We start from the raw sequence: 16,218 nt of genomic DNA, 5'->3' as shown, positions 1-16,218 counted from the left end.
TAGCTTCAAGAACTATTACAAGAGGAGTGTTTCTAAAACAGGTTATGGATAAATATTATCATGGGGTTTTCAGACTGGCATCAGTGATCAAGTTAACATATTTTCGGAGAGAACAGAAGTTTTTAGTTTGGAATTTTTTGTAAAAAGAGCCCAAAGCTTAATTAGGACCAAGAACCTTTCTTCAAATTGTGTATACCATCTTTGTAAACTAGAATATAAGCAAGCCTTTGTTTAGCGATGTATGTAGGGCATGTCTATTTAGATTACCGTATAAAAAGTCTACAAACATTCCTAAACTTTAAAACAATATCATTTTTTTAGAGGGCGTCACCACTTATAAAGGCAAAAAACATTTGAGAATAGAGGTTAATGAGTGTCAGGTGGCTGGTGATGGATAGTGGTGAAAATTGGTCAGAATTTGATTAAGAGAGGATGGCCCTACACTAACTTGTTTACGCAGAATTTGAAAGCGACCATCTTATAGCCAGCTAGGAAGCAGCCCTGCAGTATTTTGTTCCATAAAGGCAATAAAAAAAAAAAAAAACGTTGCTTATGAAATTTTCCTTTAGTTTTAGGCTCAGATAGAAAACAAAAGGAAATTGTTCACAGTGGTTGTAGATAGACGAATTTGGTTAAGGTTTTACAAGGGGAGAATTTCTATATAAAAAAAATGACCGGTTGGATTGCTTACTAAGCTCTGGTAAGACTGAATCATTAAAAGCGAGTTTGCAAATTCAATTAAATATAAAACAAACTTATGAAAAGGTAGCCTAAAATTAGTCTCTTTCTACTCAATAGATCGCTCTCTGTCCATCTAGTTATTAGCTAATATTCCATTTTGTTTATTACTCTTTCCTTTATTACCTTTGACTGTTAACAGAAAATAAAACAAGAGGGAGACTGTATCAAATACGAGTGCGTGAGGGAAGGCTATCAAACAGCGAAGGTGAGAGTGATAGATACTTAGAAGTCGCTTAGGAAGTTAATTGCAAATATCAGCTAATTAAAACAATTAAAATACACGTCATTTTTTTTTTTTTAAACAACTCAATTCCAAAACAAAATATTTTACGAGAGTTGAGAAAAAAAAAAAACGTTGATTCGATTATAGTATTATAGATAATGTAAACTGTTATTAATGTAACTTAAATGCAACTGTTTTTTGTTTTTTTTACCTTTTGGGACTTAAAGCTGCAATCTAATCAAATAGTAAAATCTAAAAACTATCAACTGACAAACTTTATAAGAACCAAAATCATTTAAAAAAGGTGTCTTATTTTTGCTTGAAGCATTGTGTGTAAAGAGTGTTAAGACAGCCTAACTAAAAAGTATTTCAACTTTTGAACAATCAAACTAAAATTGCATTGACATCGCCTCGAGTATAAAATCATTCTTGAAATAGAAAAGATAGTTCCAAGCAATAAGCAACGGCAGCATAAAACCGGTTAAAGTGTTTTCGTGCAAAGAATCAATCCAGTTTCCATCAGCAGAGACGTAGTGATTTGTTAGTTTTGTAAACGGAAAGATATCACTGAAGAATTCAACAAGATTCGTTCATTTTATAAAACTGTTCTGCCATCTGATTGTTGTGTAGTCGGGGGTGGGGGTCATTTCAAAGTGGGTATATATCGGGGACACCTAATACAAAATGTTTAATTAGCCGTGTTACTGTACATATTCATCTTCTAAAAGAGAGACGTGTGTTAGTGTGCGTGTTTGTATATATGTCTGCTAAACACTTATCACACATCAGACCGACACGATATTAAACAGCAATGCCCCGGATGTATAATATGTGAAAATTAGAAAGAAAAAAAGATTTATTCTGTGGAGGTCAACTGGATCACTTTTTTTTTTTTTTGAAGAAGTGGGAGGGTATCGTTTTTCGCGTTTTTTTTTTTTTGTTTTTTTTTACAAGTCCTGCACGCATATTAAACTACGTTTAAAACGCTTATTTGCAACATTATGACGCCATAAGCATTCATGGTCGTGTGGGAAAAAGCATTTGCCGGTAAGTTTTTACCTTGTTCCTCTGTTTCAAGTTTCACATTCGAGCCCGGCCACCACAGCTCTTTCTTCCCCCCCAGTTGCACGAGCACTCCCCTGCTATTTTGATTGAAAGAAAAATAGTTTTAACTTTTGTTTTTAGAGGGAAGAGGTCCAGCATATGGGCAACACTGGGCACCCATCCGCTAGTCCAATATATATCTCAAATACTTGATATGGATGAACGAAATGACATTTAAAGTAGCTGAGTGCTCGTGGCTACAGGATTCGAGTAGTAATCTAGTAAGTCACCTTATTGAACGAGTGTCAGTGGTTGAAGTAGGCAATATCATTACGCATGAGGCTTAGTGTATTTTTAATGTCTTCTCAAGCTTCTCTACCAGTCGGTATTTATGGTTTAACCAGCCAATCATTCTTATAAAGACGAATCCTGGTGTACTTTTATAATTAGGAACAGTAGAGATTAATGAATTACATACACACACACATATATATATATATATTGCTTATCTCCAACAAGGTGATAATACTTTGGGTAGAGTTTGTGTAGAGCTTAGCATCACATCACTTGATCAATCCTCACCAAACCTGGTAAAATACGGGTCATTTAAGATTAAGTTGACAGGAAAGGTGAAAATCAGCTGCAGCAATAATTTCACAAAGACTCGTAGCATCTTACATTACAAATTTGATTGTTGGCGAAAATATGGCAGAATTTTAGCTTACGATTTTTCCAAATTTGATGCATGGTTCTTTTAACCATTATGCGAATTTATATCATAATCAGATAAATAATTACAGAGTGATTCTATGGTATAAATTCAGGAATACTTGATATAATATTCCTAAGTAAAGCCAGATAAAACATTGACCTATTTTTACGTTGTCAAAAAGATATGCAGTATTGCAACTGATTTCTGTTATTTTAATATTTTAATTTTTAGGGTTAAATGTGTCGTTTATGGGCCATGCTTAAACATTCTCAACACAGGGTTTTTTTTCCTTGACTATTCTGTACTTCCACATAACTTAAAACACAGCATAAAAAGTTGAATTTAACTTGAAAATCCTATCTAAAAATAGCACTGTCCGTAAACTATACAAGTACCATTTTTAAAGATTTTTATAGAACATTGGAGGACATTTTTTTTGTTATTCTTAGAAGTACTTGACAATTTGCTTCATATCAAATTCATAAAATACATCAAATATCTGAATCTCATTTACAGAGATGATCCTTCATGAGCATTTTCAGACATTATTTATCCATTAATTATTGATGACACAAATGATAAATTGCAAGCAAGCAAGTAAGCAAGCACACAATAAAAAACATTTGACAGCATTAAAACATCGAAACAATTGAATTAAGTAAATTTTGATCAGCATTATTTGAGAATCTATTGTATTGCTTTTGAAAGACTTGACAATATATTATTGAAATTGGCAATCACCAGGAGGCTTTTGGAAGGAACCAATAAATTTACTTATTTTTTTCCTAACAGAAATACATTGTCTTTCAAGTTCTTCAAATTGAAAGATTTACCCATGAGAATCAAATGTTTGGAGTATATAAACTTATAGGTAAATTGGTTGTTTTACTGCATATCAACTATTTTTGTGTTATTTAATGTTGAAATTTGAGAAAGTTTATGCTTCAAGTGTTTTTTTTTTATATCTTCAAATATAAATTCATGGTATTTGGTTGTTTTTGTCGAGAAAGATTGCTTTGGACTTTTCAGAACGTGATTGAGCTTTGCAAAAATAGGAAGATAACATCAATGTTTGGTGTATTTTTGTTCTGGAAGCCAGCATCTTCAGACAGCCTCATGTGGTAGTATCATAAGCTCGGACAGATATTACCACTGAGCCAAAGTGGACCTGGGAGCAATGGTAACTAAAATGCAACTTCACATTCCTCACAGCTCCCAAACCGGGCCTCATCACTGGATGTCTTTTAAGGTCATACACAGGACTTCAGTAAAGATTATCGATGATGATTATAGATTTGTTACAAGAGATGTACGTGCACACATTTTTGTAGGTTTGGTTCATTCTTTTGTTTTTGGCTGCTTAATGACAAAACGATAACTAATGCAAATGGTTCATTGGATACGTTTCTATTGAATGCAAGTTGCTATTTTACCTGTAGCTAGAGGCAAGCAATGGTAATTTCCTACCTTTTTCAATAACTCAAGATACTCTGGATTAAGACAAATTTTTTGATTATTTCAGTATAGAATCATATGTAGCAGATAAAAAAAAAAAAAATCGAGGCGTACTATTAGAACAGGTACAAAAAAGTCGAGGGTGCTATCTGATCCGGTAGTGTGAAAATCATGACTTCCAGGCCTAAAATGCACAAAATGTTATTCTTTCCCTGTGCAAAATTCGATCATGCACTGCAAAGTTAAAAGATTTTCCTCTACAAAACACCATGAATATTTGAGGATTCAAAGAATGTGACAATTTTTTTTTTTTTTACACGAAGTTACTGAAATCATCCAAAAAGGGTTGATATGGCATAAACCAAATCAATGAAAAAAAAAAAAAAAAAAAATACACAATGGAAATGACCACAATAGATTCAATGGGCTTTATAACTTCTATTAAATGAATCAAACATTACTGCAGACGATTTGGAATATTCATGAAAGGACAAAGGATTTAAAAAAAAAAAAAATAAATAAAAAAATATTAAAACGTGAGCTCCATCCAAAATGTGGTGGTGTGCATTTCAGATATTGGAGATGATAAAAAAAAAAAAAAAAAAATTATATATATATATATATATATATATATTAAAATTAACGTTTTTATACAGCTTATTCTTAAGGTTTTATCAAAAAAATCAAAATGGTTTCATAAAAGTTATAAGATAAAAAGCAGAAGCTGGAGAAAATGGGGAAAATGTACAAATATACTTTATTCAATTTTATTCCACAAATAAAGCCATTTTCTTCGATATCATCTTTAGCTTTTTTTTCTATGTAACTATGTACAAAAGAGTAGAACATAATAGATTGATAAATTGCATAAAGTTAGCAAATGTCCATTAATAGTGCGTTTCTGTACAAGAAATATAACTTGTTGATGCTGAATTATTGTAACAAGTAAATGAATGTCAATTTCATTTCTAAGTTGCTATATGCATACACACACTGTTTGACATAAGCATTTATATTGCTGCACATTCATGAACATGTTGCAGTAAGCCAGTTACAAATAACTAGAGACCTTTTCACTGACTGAAACATGCTCATGAATGTGTAGCAATATAAATACATATAAAACGAGTATATTTTGCCCTACTTTGGTGTTGAGTACTTTTGTATGACCGCCATTATGGGGTATATGCGAAAGGGGGGGGGAGGTACGGTTTAAGGCTAGATTATGGTTAGAAACAAAAGTAATATACGACATACCGGGCATATCTTCTGCATCGCTCTTTGGGAAAGAAGAAGGAAAGGATGGCTAGCTCATATATTTTTATATATATATTTTTTTCTTGTCTCTTCCTTTTTTTTTTTGATAGGATAGAAAAGCCAGGAAAATTTCCCTGCAAGAAGACAGAAAGAAAAGAGTCGCAAACATTTTCTCTTGAAAAGTATTTTGTGTTGCTGACGTTCAGATTGTGCGGTGTGACATTGGTGGCAAGAGGCCAAGTGTGGTCGATTGGAAAAGAAGAGGGCAGAAACGTGCTGTTGTCGAGCGAGTGACTCGCTCCTTCCCGAACCCCAGAACCGAATCTGGATCGTAAACCTCACAAGCTATTTCGGCGTGTCAAGCAGATTAACATGGCTGACTGGAGACTGAACACTCAGATGTTGAGACCCTTCACTGGGGAGGGTGACCTAATTAAATGGTTGCAAAATATTGAAGGCATGGTCACCCTGCTGCCACTATATTTAGGTGGAAGCTCTCACAATTTATTAGCAGATGCGCAATGAAGATAAGGGAGACCTTGCCTCAGTGAAGCAAAGACTGAAATTGGCTTTTGCTGAGAGTCCATTTGAAGCACTCGACAAGCAAGTTTGAGGTGTACTGGCGAGTCTGCTGACGTCTTTGCTGTGGAGATCAGGAGACTGGCAGGATTGGCTGGTTATGTGGGGAGGAGCCTGGAGTGACGGTAAAGCTATACCTAGTGAACAGCTTCCCAGAAGAAATCTCTGCAAACATGCAGAGAATCACTGAGATCAATACTATGGAAGTGGACGATCTCTTGGTCCACGCCAGAGTTCTAGTCAAGAATGTCAAGGGCACAATCGTGGCTGCAGCTGTGAGTGAAAATATGTGCATGAGGCCCCACTTGAATGATTAGAGACAGGCGGCGAGGTGACAGGAGGGGAGACCTGCCATCTCAAGTGCTTCCAGTGCCAGGATCCTCACCTGTTCAAAGACTACAAAGAGCTGAGATCGGGGGTGACCTGCTACCAAGGTGGACGAGTGGGGCACATTAGCCACTATTGCATCGCTTTGCAGGACCAGGCAAACGAGTGAAGGAGCCATTGCGCCAGTGGTTCTCCCTTGTATGTGAAAATGGCGCACAACAAAACGTTGCCTCAGTTACCGGTAGCAGTCAATGGGAAGAGAGCCATGGCCCTTGTTGACACAGGCTGCACCACAACGTTGTAGCAAAGAATGTCACTAGGTCATGGAGCGGAGCCAGGAGTATTAAAACCATGGATGGCAGGGAGGTGAAATGCCTAGGAGACACAACAACGGAAGTACTGGTGCAAGGTGTGCCCATTGGACTGTGAGCCCTGGTGTTGGATTGTCTGGTTAGTGATGTTGATGTGGTTTTAGGTGTAAGTGCGATCAACCAACTGGGAAGGGGGGCTAAGTTTAGAGGGGGCCCAATAACCTTTGGACGTCTCGGTGCAGTAGGGATGATAGGAGTGGAAGGTGATAGAAACATCAGAACCTAAAAACCAGAGGCTTGCTGCATAGAGGACAAGGATTTCTTGGCGAGGTTTGATGGCGAGAGGTGGACGGTGAAATGGAAATGGATCTCTGGGCCTACAGAACTATGAAACAAAGTAAGCTGTTACGAGAAAATACTGCAAGGCGAAATAAGAAAAGGATTCGAGGAAGAAGTGGAGAGGTGGATAGAAGAGGGAATTCTGAAACCGTGGACAGGGGAAGAAAAAGAGTGCTACCATTATGGCGGTTGTTTAACCTACCAAGAACAAAGTTAGACTGGTACTGGATTTCAGAGAATTAAATAGACACATAGCCTGCCACACTGGAAAGGGGATTGACATTTGCGAAGAGGTCATGAGGAAATGGAGGAGGATGGAGCGGGCCACCAAGATTGTCGACCTGAAGTCGGCTTATCTCCAGATCCATGTAGATGAAAACCTCTGGCAACATCAATTTATCCAGTACAAGGGGAAGATGTATTGCCTGACAAGGTTAGGCTTTGGGCTGAGCTCAGCCACCAAAATTATGACTGTCGTACTGAAGATGGTGCTGAGTAAAGACGGTACAGGGTCGTACATTGACGACATTCTCGTGGAGGAAGCAGAGGTGACAGTGGAGAAAGTGAGAGGCCATATCGAGAGATATGAGTTGACTGCAAAACTGGCAGAGTCCCTGGATGGAGGAGCAGCGTTGGGATTGAAACTATGCCGAGATGGAAAAGGAAGCCTTGTCTTTAGACTAGGGAATGCTATACCCAAAGTCGGAACTGACCTGACAAAATGAGAACTCTTCTCAGTCTGCGGGAGACTAGTGGGCACTATCCAATCGCCAGCTGGCTCAGGATAGCGTGCAGCTTTATTAAACGGGCACTGATGGTTGAGGGAGCTATCTTCGCATATAAGTGGTGGCATCTGTGCAACAACACGGTAGGAATTGAGGGTGAAGAAGCTACCATTAAAGTGAGTGAGGAGGTGTGAGTGAAGCCCCCCCCAATGCAAAATATAGCACTCGCTGGGGGAACCAGTCGAACAACGTGATGGTGACTGGTGTTCCCCGGCATATCCTAGACCTGCGTCGTGTGACCCTGCCGGTGTGCAGTGATGGCAGGGAAGAGGAGGAAGTCGAGATCCACTGAGAAGCTAACGATGCACCCCAATTCGACTTAGCACCACACATTGCTGTTCGTTACAACTGGAGGAGAATGTCAGTAGTGAACCTGAAAACGTCAAACCCCAAGTAGTTGTCCCTCCCCCAGAGGTCTCAACGTGAGAAGAGGAGGCCTGCTTGGATGAAGGATTATGAAGTTTCTTATTGATCTCGAAGATCGGTGAGGGGGGGGGAGTATATGCGAAAGGGGGGGGGAAGTACCATTTAAGGCTAGGTTATGGCTAAAGAAAAAATATACAACGTACCAGACGTATCTGCATCGCCCTTTGGGAAAGAAGTAAAGGATGGCTAGCTCATTTATATACCCGAAGAGCATCTTGGGAAGGCAGGGCATGATGGGAGAAGCTATTGTTTGTTTTTGTCTTTTCCTTTTTATGATAGGATAGAAAGGCCGGGAAAAATTCCCTGCAAGGAAGACTGAAAGAAAAAGAGTCGTGAACATTTTCTCTTGAAAAGTATTTCGTGTTGCTGACGTTCAGATTGTGCGGTGTGACATTGGTGGCGAGAGGCCAGGTGTGGTCGATTGGAAAAGAGGGCAGAAACGTGCTGTTGGCGAGTGAGTGACTCACTCCTTCCCGAATCCCAAAACTGAATCCTGATCGTAACCTCTCAGCCGTTAAAGATTCATTGATGGCTTAACTTTAGTAGAATATTAGCCTGGAATATATATATATATATATATATATATGTTTTGTAATGAATAGCTTAAAATAAAAAAAATGTAAACTATATTTGTCAATACAGACGAAAGTTATTTCAAACAAAAAAATATTCGAAGAAAATACAGTTAAAAAATTAGATTAAAACATTGCCGGGCAACACCAGGTAGATAGAGCCAATTTCTTTGAAGAATATTTCATTCTAAGTCATTCTGTTGATCGCTCTTGCCCAAACTAAGATTTTTGCAACTAAAAGTGCAAATAAATAAAATTGCTAAATTCATGTGATTTTAATTGAAATTCATTTTTTAGATAAGTAATTTGTATTATTAATTTATTACAGACTATTATCCTCATCTTTAAGTTGTTTTACGATGTTTCCGCCAACTATTCCTCTCGCCTTCGTCAGGTGATTATCACAACAGGATTTTTTTTTTTTTTTTAGAGCTTTCTTTAATTTAATCTACCACAAATAAAATTACATCAAAATAAAGTCTCAGACAACATTAATTTTAGAATCGTCCTCCCTCTCATGTAGCATGATATAAATTCTTTGATTCAGCAGTCTTGGATGCCTTTATTTTATGCTTCATCTTATTTGATCATTCTTCACAACAAAACTTGTCGGCACGCATAACAGCTGCATTTTGTTGGCATGAAGACAATTGTTCAGGAATAGTCATCTTGTCAGTAAATTAAAAAATCTGATATTTTTTAGGAAAATGAAAAAAAAAAAGCGGATGTACCATTATATTAATAGTTGTTTTGTGTTATTCTAAAGTTTTTAATCAGTAAAGAATTAGTTTTTGTTTAATATTTACGTAAGCAATTAAGTATTAAGATTAGAAAATGACCTTTAAGGAAAACAAATATGGAAGAGATTTCAAGAAATAATTTTTTATGATGCTGTTGATCAAGAAAAAAGTAAAGGTTATATTGCTGATGTTCGATTGTATTGGTATTTTTTTTTTTATTTCATCTTCATACAAGTTTTATTCCTTTCTGAAGGAATCAGAATTTATCGAAAACAAAAAAACCTTGTAAACAAAATGAGGATCTTTCTCAGTCACAGAAGGCTTTCAAATAATCTGAAATTCCAGTCACCAGATGACTTAAGTGAATGTTCTAGTTTTGTTATGGTTTCAGGAATAATAAACTTACCCAGAAACTGATGGACCCTCCCATCGATTTCGACAGTTGTTTTGGCTGAGCTCAAACAAGTTGGTCGGAAATCACAGACGATTTGTTTATAGTGGTGACAGTTTAGTGCAGAACCAACTACACTTTTTGGCACAACTGCTAATCTTTGTCAGTGTAATGGCTGCCACAGAGCAGATCCCAGGTTTTTATGTCAGATTTTTTTTTTTTTTTTTAGATGCAGGTCTAAAAGACTGGGGTGCATTTCTCCCACTGAATTAAACGTGCCTCCAGATACCAGCCTGGAAATTCCTACGTCTCGGCGCGGAACATACAGTATCTAACCTTCCCAAATGGTCACCCATATTGTACTGGCCAGATTCAACACTGCTTAACTTCAGTGATCTGGCGAGAACCGGTGTGTCAATGTGATAATTCCATATATACTTATATATAGTTACGTCGCGATTTGTGGCTATTACGGGCCCCCATAATCTTGACATTTCCGTAACATTTTTGCTAATACACTTTCTGTTAATACTACTGTCTTGATTATTAGCCTGCAACAAGTTTGAACAAAAGGCGGTACAATATCGTGAGAGGTCAGCATTCACACTAGATATCCAGAGAATGCATGGAGGATATAATTGTGTAATTTTAGTGGATTCAGTTAGTCTACATATTAATACATATCACTGCCATGTAAAGAAAGTGAGAGGCTGGGGGGGGGGAGAGATTAATACAAAGAAATAGAAGGGATGCTGAAAAACATGAGTTTATTAACAAATCAAAAGACGCAACAATATGTTAAACTTTAAAACTGCAATGTCATCTAATCAACTATTATAAATTTTATTAGATTTCTTTATATTTTATAGCAGACATTTTAACCATTTTAAGTTTTTTGTAATTCAGTTATACCGACTACAACGTTAAAAAGAATACATCAAAGTATCAGTTATCATAACTTTGGCATATTTTAGCTAATTCGATTGGCAATTTAATTCCACTAAGCACGAATGTGTTCACTGTTGCCTTTGAAATTACTATTCAATTCAGGCACCAGTTTCAGTTTCAATCGTTCGGTCTGTCAGTGTGGCAATAGGTTTTTCCCCTCCAAACTAAATTACAACTATGTGTCAGTGGCAAAGCGGTTAATGACAGACTGGCTGTATCAAATTCAAATCGTTCCTCAAACTTTCATTTAGGGATGTTGGCAACCTTCCCATAAGTACTCTATGTCTTTCTAGGGAGAAACAAATGCAAACAATCATCTGACGAAATGAATGCATGTTCAACAACTACAACTTCAGTTCAAAGTGACAAAGTTCTGATTCTCTCTCCTCTGATCTCGAGCGCGTGGTTCAGTGGGGGGGGGGAAGACGTGGCTGGTTACCTTTAATGCATCTAAAAACTAAACTCCCACCCTTACATCATCAACGCTCTGATCCCCATCTGGCATCAATTGGGATGGATGGCTCTCGTCTGGGAGAGGCCCCGTGTTTTGACAAGCTTCTGGGCTTGACCTTTACTCCTGATCTGAAATGGAACACATACATCAAGTGTTGCCAAGGTCGCTGGAAAGATGGTGGGATCCTTCTACCGCTCCAGAAGATATCTCACTACTGATGCAATTCTCTATCTATATAAAAGCCAAGTACGTCCAAGGATGGAATACTGCTGCCACATCTGGGCAGGAGCTGCTAAAAACAGCCTATCCTGCCTTGACAGAGTACAAAATAGACCGTGGCTTAGTGGGGGATGCCCTTTTCTCTACCCTGCAACCTCTCTCCCACAGAAGAGACGTTGCGAGCCTATCCTTGTTTTATCGTTATTTCCATGGCAGGTGCTCGTCTGAACTCCAATCTCTGGTCTCCCCTCGCCAATCTTTTAAGAAAAACACCAGTCTAGCCGAATCCACTGTGAAAAATTTCCCCCACTCTTTATCTGTGCCTAAATCAAAATGTGGATTCCATGAACAAAGCTTCTTTCTTAGAACTGCATGCCTGTGGAACTGTTCCGTCTGCCTGCTTCCCACCTGACTACAACTTGGATGTGTTCAAGTCCAACGTTAACAAATTCCTAATGAACCACCCCCTTAAGTAAACACTTCATCAAATCTCCACACTAACGTAATGTACTTGCAATAATCCTTATCCCTGAGTGGCTTCCGGGCCTTGATAAATGGTGACCACTGTGTAAAAAAAAAAAAAAAAAAAAAAAAACTTTTCAGTTTGAAAACTGGAAAGTTTTCTTTGGAGAGACATTACAATGATACTTTTTTTTTTTTTTTTTTTTTTTTTAATTTATTCCTGAGCAAGTCAAGACAGTTTCTCCACCAGAACAAAATTCATTAGTTTATGGCCCAAAGATTCATCTGTTTCACAAAGCACACATATTCAACTGACCTTCCTATACCCATCCCCTGCTGGAATAGAGAGAGATTACCTGCGCAACACCAGAGAGACCACTGTTAATGTATGGCCATAAAGAACTGACTGATAATAACTTGGAACCTTTCAAGTACATCAGAATCAAAGTATGGGAAATCAGATCTGAAGAGACATTGGTTTTTCAAGGAATTTAATTTCTCAAAAAAAAAAAAAAAAAAAAAAAAAAAAAAAAAACCTGATTGAACGTTTTCAAGTAAAGGGTGGGCAAAACATTTTTCTAAAGGTTTCTCCCATTAACAAGTTACCGTTCCTAAAATGCATCAATGCACTCCACTCAACGTGATGCATTGTGAATGTATACATAAAATCTTTAAATTTATATATACACGCTCACTCACAAACAAACAATACACAGACTAAGTTGTGAACTAAACAGTTTCTAGTGCAGAGATTTCAAATACCAGGTCAGCTAGTACTTATTAAATCAGATGCTTCCACTTAGAAATTTCAGCTTCAAAATTAAATTTTTAATCTAATTTTATTTTTACTCAAAAGAATCTTATTATAGTGCAATTATTAATCTTCATCACAATTTTTTTTTTTAATTGTTCAAACGAAAAATCAAAATCCGTTTTCATTGCTTGAAGCAATTTAACAATTATATTTCTCAACTTGTGCGTGCGTGCAGGATTCCAGTTTTGCTATTAATCATCTCTTATAGATTATTTTCAACATTCTTTTATGCAGACAAATTAAGCATCAGGGAGTTTCATAAGTGACATTTATAACCAATTTATATCATAAATAGCTGTGCGTTCCAAGTGTTGCTCAGGTGATTTTTTTTTTAAATTTTGGAATCGATTTAATATGAATTAAGTTGAATAAAACTAATTTTGTTGAGGTAATACTGTAATCTCTACAATTGATGGAAAACTTTAAATCTTAATCTTATGAATCTTCATGTATTAAGTCAAAAATTATTTTTATTCAGCAGTTTAAATGTTTTCAAATTTCTTTCAATTTCGAAGCAATTCATTCTAGTGCTAAGCTTATTTTAGTACTTTACACTGATGTATTTTTTTTTTTTTTTGCAAATATTCCATTAATAGTAATTAAAAAAAAATTAAATGCATAATATCACTCAAATCTCCAGTTTTACATAGAAAAAAAAGTCTCATGTATTAACTTTTAAATCCAATCGGATTATTAGTTTACAAATTACAATTATATCCCCCCCTCGCCAAACTTTCACAAAACATTCGTCTATCTGAAACCACTATCAATAATTTCTCACTCTTTATCTGTGCCTAACCCTAACACGTAGATTTGATGAACAAAGCTTTTTTCTAAGAACTGCACGCCTGTGGAACTCTTCCGTTTCCCTGCTGAATACAATATGGCCGTCTTCAAGTCCAACAAGAACAAGTTCTTGATGAGGCGCCCCCTTAAGTAATTCAATTTACCAAATTTCTACTAATGATTACTATGATATCATCCCATTGACTGCCGTACACTCATAAACACTTATCCTTGAGTGGCCTCCGGGTCTTGATAAGTGGTAAATCTTTTGTAAAAGAAAAAAAAAAAAAAAAGAAAGTTAATTGACCATTGCAAATTTTCAAAAATAGAAATATCTGATCTTCGTGTGCTTGTAAAATGCTGTTTTTCAATTAAAAATATTGTTCAAGCAAAGCAATGAATAAAGACGAATTTTGCCTAAAACATTGTTTTATTAGATAGGACCGGGCTGGGAGTTAAGTTATTTGCTTATGTTTGCAGACACAAATACAAACACAAAAAATTGTCATGTTTTTAAAAGATTAACATTGTTTTAGTATATATCCTAAGCTAATTGATAAAGAAATGCAACAAATTCAACGTTTGGTCATCAATATAATTCATTAGCTGAAAAATGATTTAGAATTATTAATGTATCATGACAAATTGGTAATGAAAGAAATAGTTTTAAATTTTATTTTGCATCATATCAACCATTTGCTCCAAGTTCTTATTGATTCAGGATTTAAATTTGCTTGGTTTGATGGATTTTATGGCATGTTAGCTCACAGGAGGTCATTTTATGTAAAACCAGGTTTCCTATAATAATGGTTCATACGTGTATATTCTATAAAAAAATTTTTTTTTTTTAAATACTTTAAATGATAGATTATACGAGGATCGTTCCAAAAGTAAGGCCTACTATTTTTCTAACTCAAAACTAAAAACTTTGAAGAGTTATGATTATTGCGAGTAGTACCATTCAGCGACCTTTTGTGTTCCAGAATTTATTTTTTCTACACAATCACCACCAGTTTCAATGCACTTTGACCATTTGGAGTACGTTTTGTCACACATTTTTCATCTCTGAATATCTATTAGAGTATCTAAGATCTCTGTACAAGTATTTGTCAGGACAACCTAGCATAAGGATACTTTTCCCTGGAAGTAAACCGACCAAATATACAAAATCACAGTGTTTGCAGCCCAAATAAGATCTTCTCAGATTAGCTAGCCACAGTATCTTTTACTGTGAATGATGCACTTCCAAGGAGCAACACGAAGCTGGATACTTCAACAGACTAGATAAATTCTTGTTCTGGAATTCACTAAGACCAACGGACCAAAAAGATACTATACCATAAAATGGTCAATAAAGGAGAGAAAAATTATGTTTTCAACTTTTTTACTGACTCAGTGTCTGAGATGTAATGAAATATTCGAATATCTATTGAAATAAAATGTTAGCCACAGGTAATGGTCAGCCTTGATTTCCAAGAACTTTGAAGGAAAATGAAACGAAAAGAAATCGCTGCACCCATCTAACTGTGCTGAAATCAACTGCTTTGGCTTTATAAGCGTTCAACAGGTACCAGTGAATGTTTGGAATACCCTATGATTCATTCAGGCGAAATAAATAAAATAGGAGACATTACTTTTGGAATAGCCTTCGTATGTCAGCAAAACAGATCATCTACATAACCGAATGCTGTTCACTACAGATATTTGTCCACAACCGTTTATTTGGGATAGCAACCATCTCATTTTCAGATATAGCACACATGTTCATGTTTATCACCAGGAATACTGAGCAATTCACTGTAGCTTTACAACAACTTTATTTTAAGGACGCGTCTGACCAGACATAAATAAATCACCTTTTAAGTCATGTTAAATGTGTTATTTCTTGCTGACAATCTGTTGATTAGTGTGTAAATCAACAACGGCTTTAACAGAGTTCTGTTATCAGATTTTATGGTCAATGGTGGTTAACTAAAAAAGACAGTCGCTTTCTACTAACTTTCTACTTGCACAATTATTTTAGTCTAAAAACGAAGATACAAGCAGTCACTAAACTGGATACTTAGAGACTAATAAAACAGATCTTTATAAAAATCTATACTTATATTTCTGGTGTTTTGTGAGTCGATGTAAAAGAACTACCATGATCTAGTTTTATTTACTATAAAAGTTTGATCTTTGTTAGATTGGTTGGGAAGGATTCTCACCATGTAATATCAAATAGTGTTAGAGTAATTGATTAACTGGTAGTTTGATTAGCTTCCTGCCTTCATAGAATAGACTAGTAGGATCTCTGACTCGGGATGCAATTAAAAACACCTATGTCAAGGTAAAATAACAGTACAATTTTATTTGGAATTCGATGGTAGTATTAATTTTGTATTATGGTTTTATTATAATACTAGCAGTTCTGCCCAGCTTTGCTTGGGCCCTATGTACCGTTCATAAATTTATGTGCATATGTATGCATTAAAAAGTGTGAATGTGTACGGTAATGCCTTTCTATATAATAGGCTTCCTTAACTACCATAGAGAAAAGTTGGTAGAGACCGCAGTCGTCAAATTTCTTTTAACTTTTGACTCCAATTTTAACCCCATAACATTTGTTTTGGGCTCAAATTAACATGTTTGAG

At 36.1% G+C, this 16,218-nt stretch overlaps 1 protein-coding gene across 13 annotated transcripts in view; it reads right to left on the bottom strand.

The window, feature by feature from the left end:
- LOC145287867 (anoctamin-4-like) overlaps positions 1-16,218 on the bottom strand; it is a 746,862-nt gene that overhangs the window by 400,983 nt on the left and 329,661 nt on the right. The gene's annotated exons all lie outside the window — the stretch shown is intronic.

This window comes from Euprymna scolopes, chromosome 11, assembly GCF_053919585.1.
Source record: "Euprymna scolopes isolate OS-2025 chromosome 11, ASM5391958v1, whole genome shotgun sequence".
In the NCBI taxonomy this organism is placed as follows: Eukaryota; Metazoa; Mollusca; class Cephalopoda; order Sepiida; family Sepiolidae; genus Euprymna; species Euprymna scolopes.
This window is presented reverse-complemented; position numbering and strand designations above follow the sequence as displayed.